Source organism: Tribolium castaneum, chromosome 6, assembly GCF_031307605.1.
Source record: "Tribolium castaneum strain GA2 chromosome 6, icTriCast1.1, whole genome shotgun sequence".
NCBI lineage: Eukaryota > Metazoa > Arthropoda > Insecta > Coleoptera > Tenebrionidae > Tribolium > Tribolium castaneum.
In genome coordinates, this window is record NC_087399.1 from 8,810,849 (window position 1) to 8,824,787 (window position 13,939).

At 27.7% G+C, this 13,939-nt stretch overlaps 2 non-coding genes across 2 annotated transcripts; both read left to right on the forward strand.

Moving 5' to 3' along the window:
- Window positions 1-11,149: 11,149 nt before the first annotated feature.
- On the forward strand, window positions 11,150-11,246 carry Mir193 (microRNA mir-193). The gene has a single exon (NR_038756.1). It is a non-coding gene; the product is annotated as a microRNA mir-193 (primary transcript).
- A 34-nt stretch (window positions 11,247-11,280) lies between these two features.
- Mir2788 (microRNA mir-2788) lies at window positions 11,281-11,376 on the forward strand. Its single transcript, NR_038707.1, has one exon. It is a non-coding gene; the product is annotated as a microRNA mir-2788 (primary transcript).
- The last annotated feature ends 2,563 nt before the right edge of the window (window positions 11,377-13,939 follow it).

Below are 13,939 nucleotides of genomic sequence, written 5' to 3' on the forward strand. Positions count from 1 at the left end.
TCGATCACAATTTTGATCTCAAGTTCATTCATAAATTTCAGGTTTTACGTTTTAAATCTGTTTTTCTTTTTCAAAATTTGGAAGAATTTCAATTGGTTTTTTCCAATTAATGTATTCGGTTTTATTTTTATCAAGCAATTTTTCATGGTAGGACTGCGATTCTCCAAAACATAAAATTAAAGTAGTTTCAGTTAAATGATTTGGTTTTCATTTGTTTAAACGTGTTTTTCTTCAACTTTTTAATTCACTTGTAACTAAAAATCTTTTTTACGAGTATCTCAATTCTTTTTTCAAATACATTTAAAATTTAAAATTTTCAAGCTTTTGAGTTTGCGATTTATCCAAATAATATAATTTTTGATCAGTTTAGACATTTTTCAATGCGATTATCCCAAGTACCTATTTAATTTTTGACTAACGAAGTTTTTCTTTTCAAGCTTCAGGAAAGCTTTCATTTGTTATTTTTAAATAATTAACCGGTGAAGTATTTTTCAAATTATCCAAGTCTCAAAGTCATAGATATTTTGTTTCCTAAGTTTGCCTGATGTAGTATAGCTACCTATTAAAAAATATTTGGTTAAACTTAAATTACTGATCAATGATATATTCCTATGAGAGATCATTATATATTTCGACAAGGTGATAATTAGTGGTTCATTTTCTTTATAAAAAATTGTTACATGTTTCGATCACATCCTGAAATGGACATCTTCAGGTATAAGTCGACAATTCACTTTGTTTACCTATTCGACATCAAAATGGTGCCTAAAAAATTAAAATGATCATTTCAAGATATAGCCGAAATAAAAAAATTAAAAAAACCAAAAGAAAAGGTCCACTAATTTTCTACTTATCGAAATAAACTTGCCTAAATTGTTAAACTTTCAAGTTCAGTTTCAGAATTCAGATTTTTTTTTCAATTTTTTTTTGTTTTCAAGATGTCAGGATACGTAATTTCAAGTTTGTTCCAATTTTGACTTTTTTTTTCTATTTTGGGTTAGGAATGTGTTTTTTAAGCTTCAAGTTTAGGATCGATCACAATTTTGATCTCAAGTCCATTCATAAATTTCAGGTTTTACGTTTTAAATCTGTTTTTCTTTTTCAAAATTTGGAAAAATTTTAATTGGTTTTTTCCAATTAATGTATTCGGTTTTATTTTTATCAAGCAATTTTTCATGGTAGGACTGCGATTCTCCAAAACATAAAATTAAAGTAGTTTCAGTTAAATGATTTGGTTTTCATTTGTTTAAACGTGTTTTTCTTCAACTTTTTAATTCACTTGTAACTAAAAATCTTTTTTACGAGTATCTCAATTCTTTTTTCAAATACATTTAAAATTTAAAATTTTCAAGCTTTTGAGTTTGCGATTCATCCAGATAATATAATTTTTGATCAGTTTAGACATTTTTCAATGCGATTATCCCAAGTACCTATTTAATTTTTGACTAACGAAGTTTTTCTTTTCAAGCTTCAGGAAAGCTTTTATTTGTTATTTTTAAATAATTAACCGGTGAAGTATTTTTCAAATTATCCAAGTCTCAAAGTCATAGATATTTTGTTTCCTAAGTTTGCCTGATGTAATATAGCTACTTATTAAAAAAATATTTGGTTAAACTTAAATTACTGATCGATGATCCATTCTTGTGAGAGATTGTTATAATATTTCGATAAGGCGAAAATTATTGGCCCTTTTTCTCTCATTTTCTTTATAAAAAATTGTTACATGTTTTAATCACGTCCTCAAATGGGCATCTTCAGGTATAAGTAAACAAATTAAGGTGGTCATTTCAAGATATAGCCGAAATAAAAAAATAGAAAAAAATAAAAAAACGAGAGAAAAAGGGCCACTAATTTTCTACTTATCAAAATAAACTCGCCTTTCAAATTCAGTTTTAGAATTCAGATTTTTTTCAAAATTTTTTGTTTTCAGATGTCTGGATACGTAATTTCCAAGTTCCTGAATTCAAGTTTGTTCCACTTTCTGACAACTTTTTCATATTTTTGGTTAGGAATGTGTTTTAAATTTCAGGTGTTTTGTTTAAAATCTGTTTTTCTCTTTCAAGATTTGAAAAAATGTCAGTTGGTTTTTTCCAATTAATGTATTCGGTTTTATTTTTATCAAGCAATTTTTCATGGTAGAACTACGATTCTCAAAAACATGAAATTGAAGTACTTTCAGTTAAATAATTTGGTTTTCACTTGTTTAAACGTGTTTTTCTTCAACTTTTTAATTCACTTGTGTCGAAAAATCTGTTCTTACGAGTTTCTCACTGGTTTTTTCAAATCCATTTAAAATTTTCAGATTTTTAAGTTATAGATTCATCCAGATAAAATAATTTTTAATCAGTTGAGACATTTTTCAATGCGTTTATCCCAAGTACCTATTTAGTTTTTGACTTTTTAGAAATTTAGCTAAATACTTCAGATTTTAGATTATTTTTACTTCAATTAATTTACTATTGAAAACTAGTATAATAAAGTTTTTCTTTTCAAGCTTCACGAAAGCTCTCATTTGTTATTTTTAAATGATTCAGTGGTAAAGTATTTTTCAAATTATCCAAGTTTTTAAATCATAGATACCTATTTAAAAAAATTATTCGGTTAAACTTAAATTAATTATCGATGATCCATTTTTGTGAGGGATCGTTATAATATTTCGATAAGGTGAAAATTAGTGGTCTATTTTCTTTATAAAAAATTGTTACATGTTTCGATCACATCCTAAAATGGACATCTTCAAGTATAAGTTAACAATTCACTTTGTTCACCTAGTCGACACCAAATGGTGTCTGAAAGATGAATAAGATGATCATTTCAAGATATAGCCAAAATAAAAAAATTAAAAAGCGAGAAGAAAAAGGCCACTAATTTTCTACTTATAGAAATAAATTTGCCTTCAAGTTCAGTTTCAGAATTCAGAATTTTTTGTTTTCAGGATGTCAGGATACGTAATTTCCAAGTCCCTAAATTCAAGTTTGTTCTAATTTCTGACGATTTTTTTTTCTATTTTGGTTTGGGAATATGTTTTTTCAGCTGTTCTTACGAGTATTTCAATTGTTTTTTCAAATCAATTTAAAATTTTCAAGCCTTTAAGTTTTAGATTCATCCAAATAAAATAATTTTTAATCAGTTGAAACATTTTTCAATGCATTTGAAGTTTTTCCTCATTCAAATTTTCAGTTTTATTTGTATTAATCAAAGTTTCTGATTCGTAATTGTAAATTAAACTTTCAGTGCGTTTAGATTTCTACCTGAAAACATTTAAGATTTTAAAACATTTAAATGTAAGTTTGTTCAGTTATTTGATTTGTATTTTGTATTATAAATCTTAAGTTTATTTAGGTTTTTAAATTTTAATTCCTGAATTGAATAATTCTTAATTATTTCATTCATTTTTTTCAAACTATCCAATTTATTTGTATCGAAAAATCTTTTTTTATCTAAATTGTAATTTCAAGTCTATTTATAAGTTTCAGGTTCCACAGTTTTAGTTTTATAGAAACTTAATAATTACTTTTTGTTTAATGCATATCTAAATATTTTAAAATTCTAAACTTAGATAGGTATGCGTAAAATCGAGGTTTAAAGAATCATTTTGCCTTAGGTTTCTGATTTAGAATTCTGAATTAATATTTCAGTGCTTTTAGGTTACATGATTTCAATGTGGCTTTTTTCAAGCAAAACATTCTGAATATTTGTCCTCTTTCAAGTTTCCAAAAAAGTGCAATTGTTTTTTTTTAATTTAAAATTTGTTTTTTTCTGAATCTTCCAAGGTTTTTAGATGAAAAAATTATTTTGACACGCCAGGTTTATGATTTTTATAAAGAAATGTTTCATATTAACATGTTCTTAAAGATTTTAAATTTAAAGAAAAAAAATTACAATCAATTTTTTTCATGTTTTCTCGTTTAATTATTATGTTTTATTCGGCTTAAAAGTTAGGTTTAGAGCTTTTAGCTACTTGATTTCAAAGTTTCTCTTATTTAACAAAAAACATAAATATTTTTTCCTTTTAAGTTTCAAAACAATTTTAATTATTTCTTGAAATTTTGGTTTTAGTTAAATCTGTATAAATTCTACAACTTTTTCAGATAATGGAACGGTAATATTGTTTTGAAACGCCAAATTTGTTAATAAAAATTCATACTCTTTATAAAGGAATTTTTCATATTAAAACTGCAATTCTAATAGATTTTCAATTTAAGTTGGTTCAGTTATTTGATTTGATTTTTGCATTATAAATTTAAGTTTATTTAGGTTTTCGCATCTTAAATTCCAATATTTCAGCTTATTTTGTTCGCTTAAACCGTTTTCATCCATAATATGTTTCAGATTTTGAGTTTTAGTTCCCTGAAGTTGGTTTTTTAATTTTTTTTATTCTAATTCGGCCAAGTTTGTTTAGATTTTTCAAATTTTTCATTTAATTAAACGGTGATTTATTATTATTATTCAAGCTTGCTTTAGGTGATTTGGCCATTGCTACTTATTGTTATGTTTTAATTTTTTTAATTCAAGTTCATGTCTTTTTATTCAGATATTTTTAATTTTCAGTTCCGCTTGATTTTATAGTTTGGTTGTTTTCCAACTTACTGTAAAATAAATGTTCCCTTCCTCCCAATCCCGGACAGCGTCTTAATTTAATTTAATCAGTTTATCTGATCGAGGCAGGAAATTTTAACAACCTCATTAATGTAAATATCCTGCTGTAAATAATTCTGCACTTTTATAAAATTCAAACAGCGGTCACTTCTCGATAAAATGACGAGCAAAATTTCAACAAGATGTTCCTCTTTCAATTTTTTTCTCTTACGTTTCAATTTCAAGTCTGTCAGATTTGAAATTAATAAATTGAACCATTAAGAAATACCTCACCGGAAATAAAAATTGTGTGGGAAACACCTATCTAGTGCTAAAACATTTCCAACAATCACTTAAGTGTCATTAGTAACTAACAGCAATGCTACTCAGCGACATAGCAAACTTTTTTGCCGATTATTAAACCCCTCCATATGTTTAAACTACACAGAGATTACATTTCAAGTATGTAAGTTAAATGAGCTTTTCGAGATACGTATCTGTTATAATTATGTTTATTTGCTCGATTGTCGGAATGCCGGACTTATGGACGTAGTAACGCACACCTGGCCTGACAGTGCCTCAATCGAATAAATATTTGTTTGATTTGAAAGTAAACTTCGTGTCTCGCAATTAATTAAAGCTCCCTCCCAATCAGTTTCTTCGATCTTTGGTATAACTCACGTTTTTGAATCGGACCAGCCGATTCCGGTATCGCTGGAAAAATCCGGCAGCAGGTACATGTGGCTGCAGCGTTCGCTTCTGCTGCCGCATCCTCTATATCGCCTTAATTCAAAACAATCTCCGGTCAGCAGGAAATCGTGACTACCCGGGGTGGGTTAAGAGCTCGAGATAATTACGATGCTAACATCTACCCAAGAAACGACCAATGGATACTGTTTTATAGCAGGAAAGTCAACAGAAATATTATGTATGTTGAGGAATCGAACGTTAATTGCTCGCTGATACCAACAACGAATACATGCAACATTTGTTCTCTACCACGGATGAGTTATGTAACCGGGAAAGACGACGCAATTTATTACCATTGAGCGGTAATTGATTGCGAGGGGTGCAGCGCACGAAGCGAGAGCAAATTGCAATTTAATAAACCGAAAACCAAGCAAGAATCTAAAACTTTTCGCCAAAATAATAAACTAAAAAATATAACAAAAATCCTGGGACCAATTATAATTTTGGAATGATTTAGAAAAAAAGTTCAAAATTATAATTTGTGTAACAAATAAATAATAAATTAATCAATAAAGTAGGTCACTTCTCATACTTCGCGCTCTTCTGCTGTCGCTTAAATCAGATGTTTATCAATTTTTGCAAAAATGATTAAAAACATTAAGTGTTGGTGTGGCAGTTTGAAACTTCATTCTTAATCACAGCCAGAGATAGGCAAAAGCAATTTCCAGTTGAATGTGTCGTGATCTGATAGCGTTGCTAAGTGTTATCATAATTATGATCAGTGGCCATTTGTGGATGTCGTATAACAAATTTTTAGTTTTTCCTATTTTTGGATAAAACACAAGAGAAGTTAAATACTTTGAACATGATTCAATAACTAGAACAAAGTAGAAAAACTGTACAAATAAAAACCTGAAATATTTACAGAAAATATTGATTGTACTTTCAAGTACAAATACAAAAAAAGAAGTTTATGTCTTGATAAATACAAAACAAATGAATGATTGTTAAAAAACATTTAAATATAAAATCTGAAAAAAACTCTGAAAATCTTGTTAGAAATTACTTGTTATCTTTCCTGTCAGCTGAAGTTATTTGCTATTTAATAATAAGTGTGATACTTTATTGCCTAAACCCGAAAAATCCGAATAAGGAAACCTCATCATCAATTGTTTGTACTCTGACCATTTAATTAGTGTTGGAGGAAAATTAGTACAAATAATTTCTTGTTGTTTGTTCGTTACTTATAGCTAAAAAAAAATTAGTAAATCTTCAAAAGAAGAACGAAATTGAAGCAGAAATATGAAAATATAACAAAACAAATAATCTCTAGATAAAAAAAATAGTTAGGGCATAAGACAATTAGAAGACCTGAAAAAAAAAACTACAAAAAAATAAACATTCTGCAATTTTGATTAAATCTTGATCAAATTGACTCATTTAAAACTTCGAAAGTACAAATACAAAAAAAAAGTTTATGTCTTGATAAATACAAAACAAATGAATAATTGATAAAAAACATTTAAATATAAAATCTGAAAAAAACTCTGAAAATCTTGTTAGAAATTACTTGTTATTTTTCCTATCAGCTGAAGTTATTTGCTATTTAATACCAAGTGTGACACTTTATTACCTAAACCCGAAAAATCCGAATGAGGAAACCTGATCATCAATTGTTTGTACTCTGGCCATTTAATTAGTGTTAGAGGAAAATTAGTACAAATAATTTCTTGTTGTTTGTTCATTACTTATAGCTAAAAAAAAATTAGTAAATCTTCAAAAGAAGAACGAAATTGAAGCAGAAATATGAAAATATAACAAAACAAATAATCTCTAGATAAAAAAAATAGTTAGGGCATAAGACAATTAGAAGACCCGAAAAAAAAACTACAAAAAAATAAACATTCTGCAATTCTGATTAAATCTTGATCAAATTGACTCATTTAAAACTTCGAAAGTACAAATACAAAAAAAGAAGTTTATGTCTTGATAAATACAAAACAAATGAATAATTGATAAAAAACATTTAAATTTAAAATCTGAAAAAAACTCTGAAAATCTTGTTAGAAATTACTTGTTATCTTTCCTGTCAGCTGAAGTTATTTGCTATTTAATACCAAGTGTGACACTTTATTACCTAAACCCGAAAAATCCGAATGAGGAATCCTGATCATCAATTGTTTGTACTCTGGCCATTTAATTAGTGTTGGAGGAAAATTAGTACAAATAATTTCTTGTTGTTTGTTCATTACTTATAGCTAAAAAAAATTAGTAAATCTTCAAAAGAAGAACGAAATTGAAGCAGAAATATGAAAATATAACAAAACAAATAATCTCTAGATAAAAAAAATAGTTAGGGCATAAGACAATTAGAAGACCTGAAAAAAAAAACTACGAAATTTTTTATAATTATAATCAGTGGCCAGTCTCTGAAATGTATAAATTAACAATTTAAGAAAAATGCAATGAGTTGAAAAAATCTGAATAAATCTGATTTCATAGATCTGAAAAAATGTAAAGTACTTACTTAATTATTGATCTCAAAAAGTTAGAATTTGTACCTAATAATCATTTGAAATTGGCTAAATTTACGGAAGATTTTGACCACATTTTTTGTCAATTATTATTTTTGTAACACTAAATTTTCTAAATAAAAACCTTTCAACTAATATAAAAAATCACAGAATTGAAAGAAAAAATAACGTAAACGTAACGTCTTCATAAATGCGAACCGCAAAACAAAGACATCGTAATGCACAAATTTGCAAAACTTATTATAAACTTTACGGTATTTAATTACGAAGTTCATGTTAAAATTACGTAAAATTGAAACAAAAAATTAAAAAAATACCAAGAAAAAAAAAATAGTAAAAAGTAAATTTTAATTAAATCTTGAACCGCGTTGATGCAAAACACATAACACTAAAGCAACAAAAACTTATCTACGGATCACATTAGGCAAAAATTTTAAAGAAATAAGTTTATTTTCGTTAAAATTGGGACAGTTGTTAGGTTCGTATCTTAATGTTGCGTTGAAGTCTCTCCTAAAATATCGTTTAATGAGCAGACTAAACATCTTTAAATCTTAAAATTGAAAAATTTTGATTAAATTTCATCCAAAAATACAATAATACACTCTAATTACCGAAACAAAAGGCATTAACAAACTGAATTCAAAAATAGTTAAACAATCGACTCTAACGAGAATAAGGATTTTCTGTGTGTTCTATGAGAATTTTCTCGTTTCTAAACAAATAAATCGACAGTAAATTTGTTTTCGGCCAAAATAAGCCCTTTTTAGCTACTTTTTATATAGTAGGCATTCGATTTTTAAGAATAAAATTTTCCAAGATTAAACATTTTCATCCACACTGGAGCATAAATAATCGTTTGCTACACCAAAGTTATAATCGTTTTTAACTGCCTATAATAATAATAAAATCAGTAACAAAAATAGCATATAATAATAATAATAATAATAATAATTCTCGCAAACTTTTCTTAGAAAAATTAGTCTAAAATGAATCATTTCCTTTTAAGCCAAAGATTAAGTGGTTCCTTTGAGCAAGAATAAAACTTTTTTGTGTGTTCTATAAAATTTTTCTCGTTTCTAAGCAAAGAATTTTCTGTAAATTTATTATTTTGGCCAGAATAAGCTGTATTCAGCTACTTTTTACAATGTTATCTAATTTTTAATCAAAAAATTGTTTAAAAAACGTTTTTTTCTAAATTAATGCATAAACACTTTTGAGCTAGAATATAAAGGTGTCTCCGTATGTTTGATAAATGTTTGTTAGTTTCAAGCGAAGAATTGTGTTTAAATCGATGTTTTTATTTAAAAAAAAAGTTTTCAGACAATTATTAAAATTTTTGTCTAGTATTTAAGCAAGAAGTTGTCCAAGATTAACAATTTTATTCCAAACTTTGAACCGTTTGCTAGACGAAGTGATCAAATCGGTATTTAACTGTCAAAAATAATAATATAATAATAGTATTAATAATAATAAATATTTAAAATAATACATAAAAAAACATTCCGGATAATTTAAATAGTTTTAAAATAATTCTCAGTTATCTCAAGTTCTAAGCAAAAAATTGTGGATCATTAATCGATTTTTGAATGCTAGTGTGAATATATCAAAATCTTTTTAACATACATCGGGCAGTAACTTCCGAATACAATTTTAAGTTTATTATTGTTAAAATAAGTTTTTATGATATTTTCTTAACGTCATTGTGCTCCGATTAATAATTTTTCGAAAAATTATTTGTTTGGGTTAATAAATAATGATTTATGGTTTAAAAACGTGTTTTAATCCTCAGAACTTGCAAAAATAATGACATTTTTGACATAATTCTGTGATTTATTGGCTTATACAGGGCGCTCAAAAACTGGCGCACCAACTCAGTGGTACGTTATTGAGAAGCAAGTGCAGATTACGGGAAAAATGTTGAAAAAATTCCTAAAGTCATATTTTAAAAAATCTGGAGCTACAAACTTATTGTGTTAACTTCTTTAGTTTTCATTATTTTTTTATGTTTTTATGTTTCATACCAGGTAATCGTTCCGTAACAAAACGATGAATAATTATTTTTAAATTTCCTTTGAGAATTTAACAGTTTTTTTAATTTAAAAAAATTAAAATTTACCCAAAAATCACAATTTGTAGATGTGCCAACACTGGGAATTATTTCCTAGGAAACCGTTTCAAAAATAATTTATTTTTATTGTTGCTCAAATTCTGTTGCGATCATGACTGTTAGACAACGTTGCCACATATCATTTATCAAAAATCTGTTATTTATCAATAACTTTAATACAAAGAATTTTTTTACTATTTTTACCTTTATATATAACCACTTCTCTACCACACACCATTGAGTTGGTGCGCCAGTTTTTGAGCACGCTGTATTTTTAGAAACTTTGCGGAATAATTGATTTTCTGCTCAAAAAACTAGATTTTTGAATATTATTTGTGACCAAATTTGGTGATTTTTTCGTTCTTGTTTAATAAAAACAAGAAAAAAACATGATTTTTGGGCTAAAAAGTGATTTGGAAAACTTGAAAGAGGGGAAATAAAAAAAGTGAAGTGGAGATTGTAATAATTTTGTCTCAAATAAGTAATCAGCTTTCCCCTATTTGCGTGTGAGGTAAATTCGCTGTGAAAAGTGTCTTCAGCTGGAAATAAATCAGCATTTGGTTGCGCTTATCTATCGACAGACGTTGATGGATAAGCGCAATGCCGATGCAAAACGATGTGTGTTCCTAATGGCGCATGTAAAGTTGTTTTCTCGTATCATTCCAGTTAAGGAAACCAAATCAACTAATTTCGCATGTACATAAGTTAAAAACCCGCCGAGATTCGAACGTAATACGCATTCGACCACCTATATGCATACATAATGCATAAGAAGGAACAAACAACTCAATAAAAGGCCACTCGCTGCGCCAGCAACGTTTCCCGACTTTCCGAAAGAAAATAATTACAAAATAATGCAACAACATTTCCACGGGACTTTTTCCACCGATGGATATCTCGTCCAACAAATTGCTTTCTCGTCCAGTGCACATGTGATCGGCTATCGGCGATCTCTGTGCCCCCATCTCGGAGTGACCGCGTCCGACCACATCATCGCATACTCCATCAATCACGCTTACATTCTCATTTCAGATAACATCTTGTTTAATTACGAAAAATGACCCATTCTCAAAATTGTCATTTCTCAAGCGTGTTTGCCATTTTTGAGCCAAACTGAACAAGCACGAACAAGCTCGCCGAGACGCGTACATCATAACGGACTTGTTCGCGGAAAATTATTACCGATATTGGAATTATATTAACGTTGTTTTGGTTTCTTCTTTCAGGGACGAGGGCAGCAGCAAACTGGTCGTAATGGTTTGGGCCTTATAGGTTCAGTTGATCATTTTTAAAGCTACTGGCCTGTTAAGTCCCAAGTTATTACATTGCCGGAAGCTTCAGACTTCGAAACGACACGGAGGCGGATTGGAAGACATTTGTTTATGCAATTTTGGGGTTTCTTAGCGGCATTTGCCTCAAATTACACTGCAATGCCCTTGGAAATCCCAAACATGCATGACGACTCAAAATTTGAACGCGTTCAACAGCAGAAATTACTGGTTGCCTGCAATACAACTCGAATGGTCCAGAAAATTATTTGTTATCCATATTTTAAGCTGTTTTTTTGTTTGTTTTATTATAGTATATCATTAAACGAATTTTGTAAGACGTTCTATTGTGGCACGAATAGTTTTGGAGCACGACGAAGGAGTGGCACAATTAAGTTGCTACTTTTCTATTTTTGTTGTTTTCATTTAGTTTAACTTATCAAAATCTGTTCAAACTATTTCCTCCTAATTTTGTACGTAAACAGCATATTAAATATCAATAAAAAATGTGTTATTTTTCTTTTTTTATAAGTATTTACTTCAAAACAAGGGTAACCCAGAAGTGCGTAATCGGTCTTCAACTTTTTTATTATTTAAAATATTGTAGTGTCGCTTTCACTATCTAATAGATCGACTTTAGTTCCACAAACTAAAAATATTTTTATTACACAGAGTGGTGAACCAAAGTTACATTTTTTTTAATAGAGCAGCCTATATATTTTTGCATAACTGGATACTATGCAAAAAATAATGTAACTTTATATTAACTATTATTAACTATTATGGGTCTATCTCTTTCCGATTCAGAATTATTCAACTTTTCGTTATAAAAAAAATTTGAAAAATTATTGCAGAGTCGCCTATAAATATTTTCCGAAAAATTTGCAACAGAAAAACTCAGAATACCCTGTAGTTTTAGCAATAGTCGATTGTTACTTAAAACATGCAGATAATGTACAGGATATGCCAAAACGCTAAAAGTTAAATAACTATTTTTTTAATGAAACACCATATATTTATTTACAAATATCGACAGCATTTGTCATAAGATTTCTAATGATATGCGGTTTGTGTAGCAAATTTAAAATATTTCTTAGTGTTCAAAATTCTTTTTATTTCTTTCTTTATTTTATTATTTATTCTTAATGAGCAAAATTCATTTATGTATCAAGTAATAATTAGATTACTAATGTAATTAGTCACATTAGTACATATCAAAAAATAAATTACCATTTGACTTATCAGGTTCTAGGATAACAAATTTTCTTATAATAAAATAATTTTTTTAAAAAATCTCGAAAAATATTTTAAATTTGCTATGCAAACTCCATGCCGTTAGAAGGCTTCTCAAAAATAGAGGAATTTCTCATTTGAAAAAAAATAAGTTATTTAACTTTTTACGTTTTGACACACTCTGTATATTATCTGCTAGCATTAATTTGCTAAAACTACAAGATATTCTAATTTTTTTCTGTTGCAAATTTGCCGAAAAATATTCATAGGCAATTTTGCAGAGATTTTTCAGAAATTGATATTTTTTATAACAAAATGTTGAATAATTCCAAAACGAAGAAAGATAGGCTCATAATATATTATATAAAGTTACATTATTTTTTTGCGTATATTCCAAATATGCAAAAATATATAAAGTGTTTTATTAAAAAAAATTATAACTTTGGTTCACCACCCTGTACATAATAAAAATACTTTTAGTTTCTAAATTTTAAGTCGATCTATCGAATAATAAAAGCGGCATAGCAATATTTCAATTACCAAATCACCTGGGTCACCCTGTATAAATGGTAGAATAAATGGAAACAGATTTAAAATTCTCAGAGAATTTTGACAGTGTAAATTTGTGTTTATTGTAATCTAGATGATTTATTTAGTGGAAGGTACTAGAGCAAAACATTTTGAAGTTGTTTTATTGGAATTATTTGCACATGCCATAAAATTTTAGTCAAAAATAAATAATTAACTAGTAAAAAGATTTCTATTATTATTTTTTATGTCTGGTAGATTGAAAAAATTAAAATCGACCATATTTCGTCTAATATGGGATCTAATATCTCTAAAACTACAAAAACGAAAACATCGTTGAAATTCTCACATAATTCTTCATGAAAATCAAATAAACATAACTTTGGCATAAATTTTCGCTTATTGTGATCTTGATATTTTTTTTGTGTTAGTCAGGTAAGTACCAATTTTTGTTGCTTTATTTGAATTATGTGCATAATTTTGATTTAAATGCTACAGCATATTGCTCAGAGATACAAAATCAACTATCAGAAAGAGCCACAACCGCTACAAGTCATTTTAGATCAATTTTTTTTTTATTATTTTTTGTTGTTTCGAAAAATTCGAATCAATTATATTCTGTTTATAATATCTATAAAACTACGAATCGTAGAACAAAAACCGAGACAGATTTGGAATTCTCAGAAAACTGTACGTCAAATTAGCATATCTTTGACATGAGTTTCCGATTATTGTAATTTTGATAATTTCTAAATGGTAGGTTGTGCGTTCTAGGTACGTAAATAAAATTTTAAGCAAATTGTTTTGTTCGGATTATTTGCATAATAATTTTAACTTTAATGCCAAAAAATTTTGATAAAAAATAAATAATTAAGTCGTTTTGAACCACTTTCCATTTTTTTGTGTTTTTTTTTATTTAAAAAATTAAAATCTACCATATTTCCTCTAATATCTTCAAAATTACGAAATGCACAACAAAAACGGATACAAATTTTAAAATC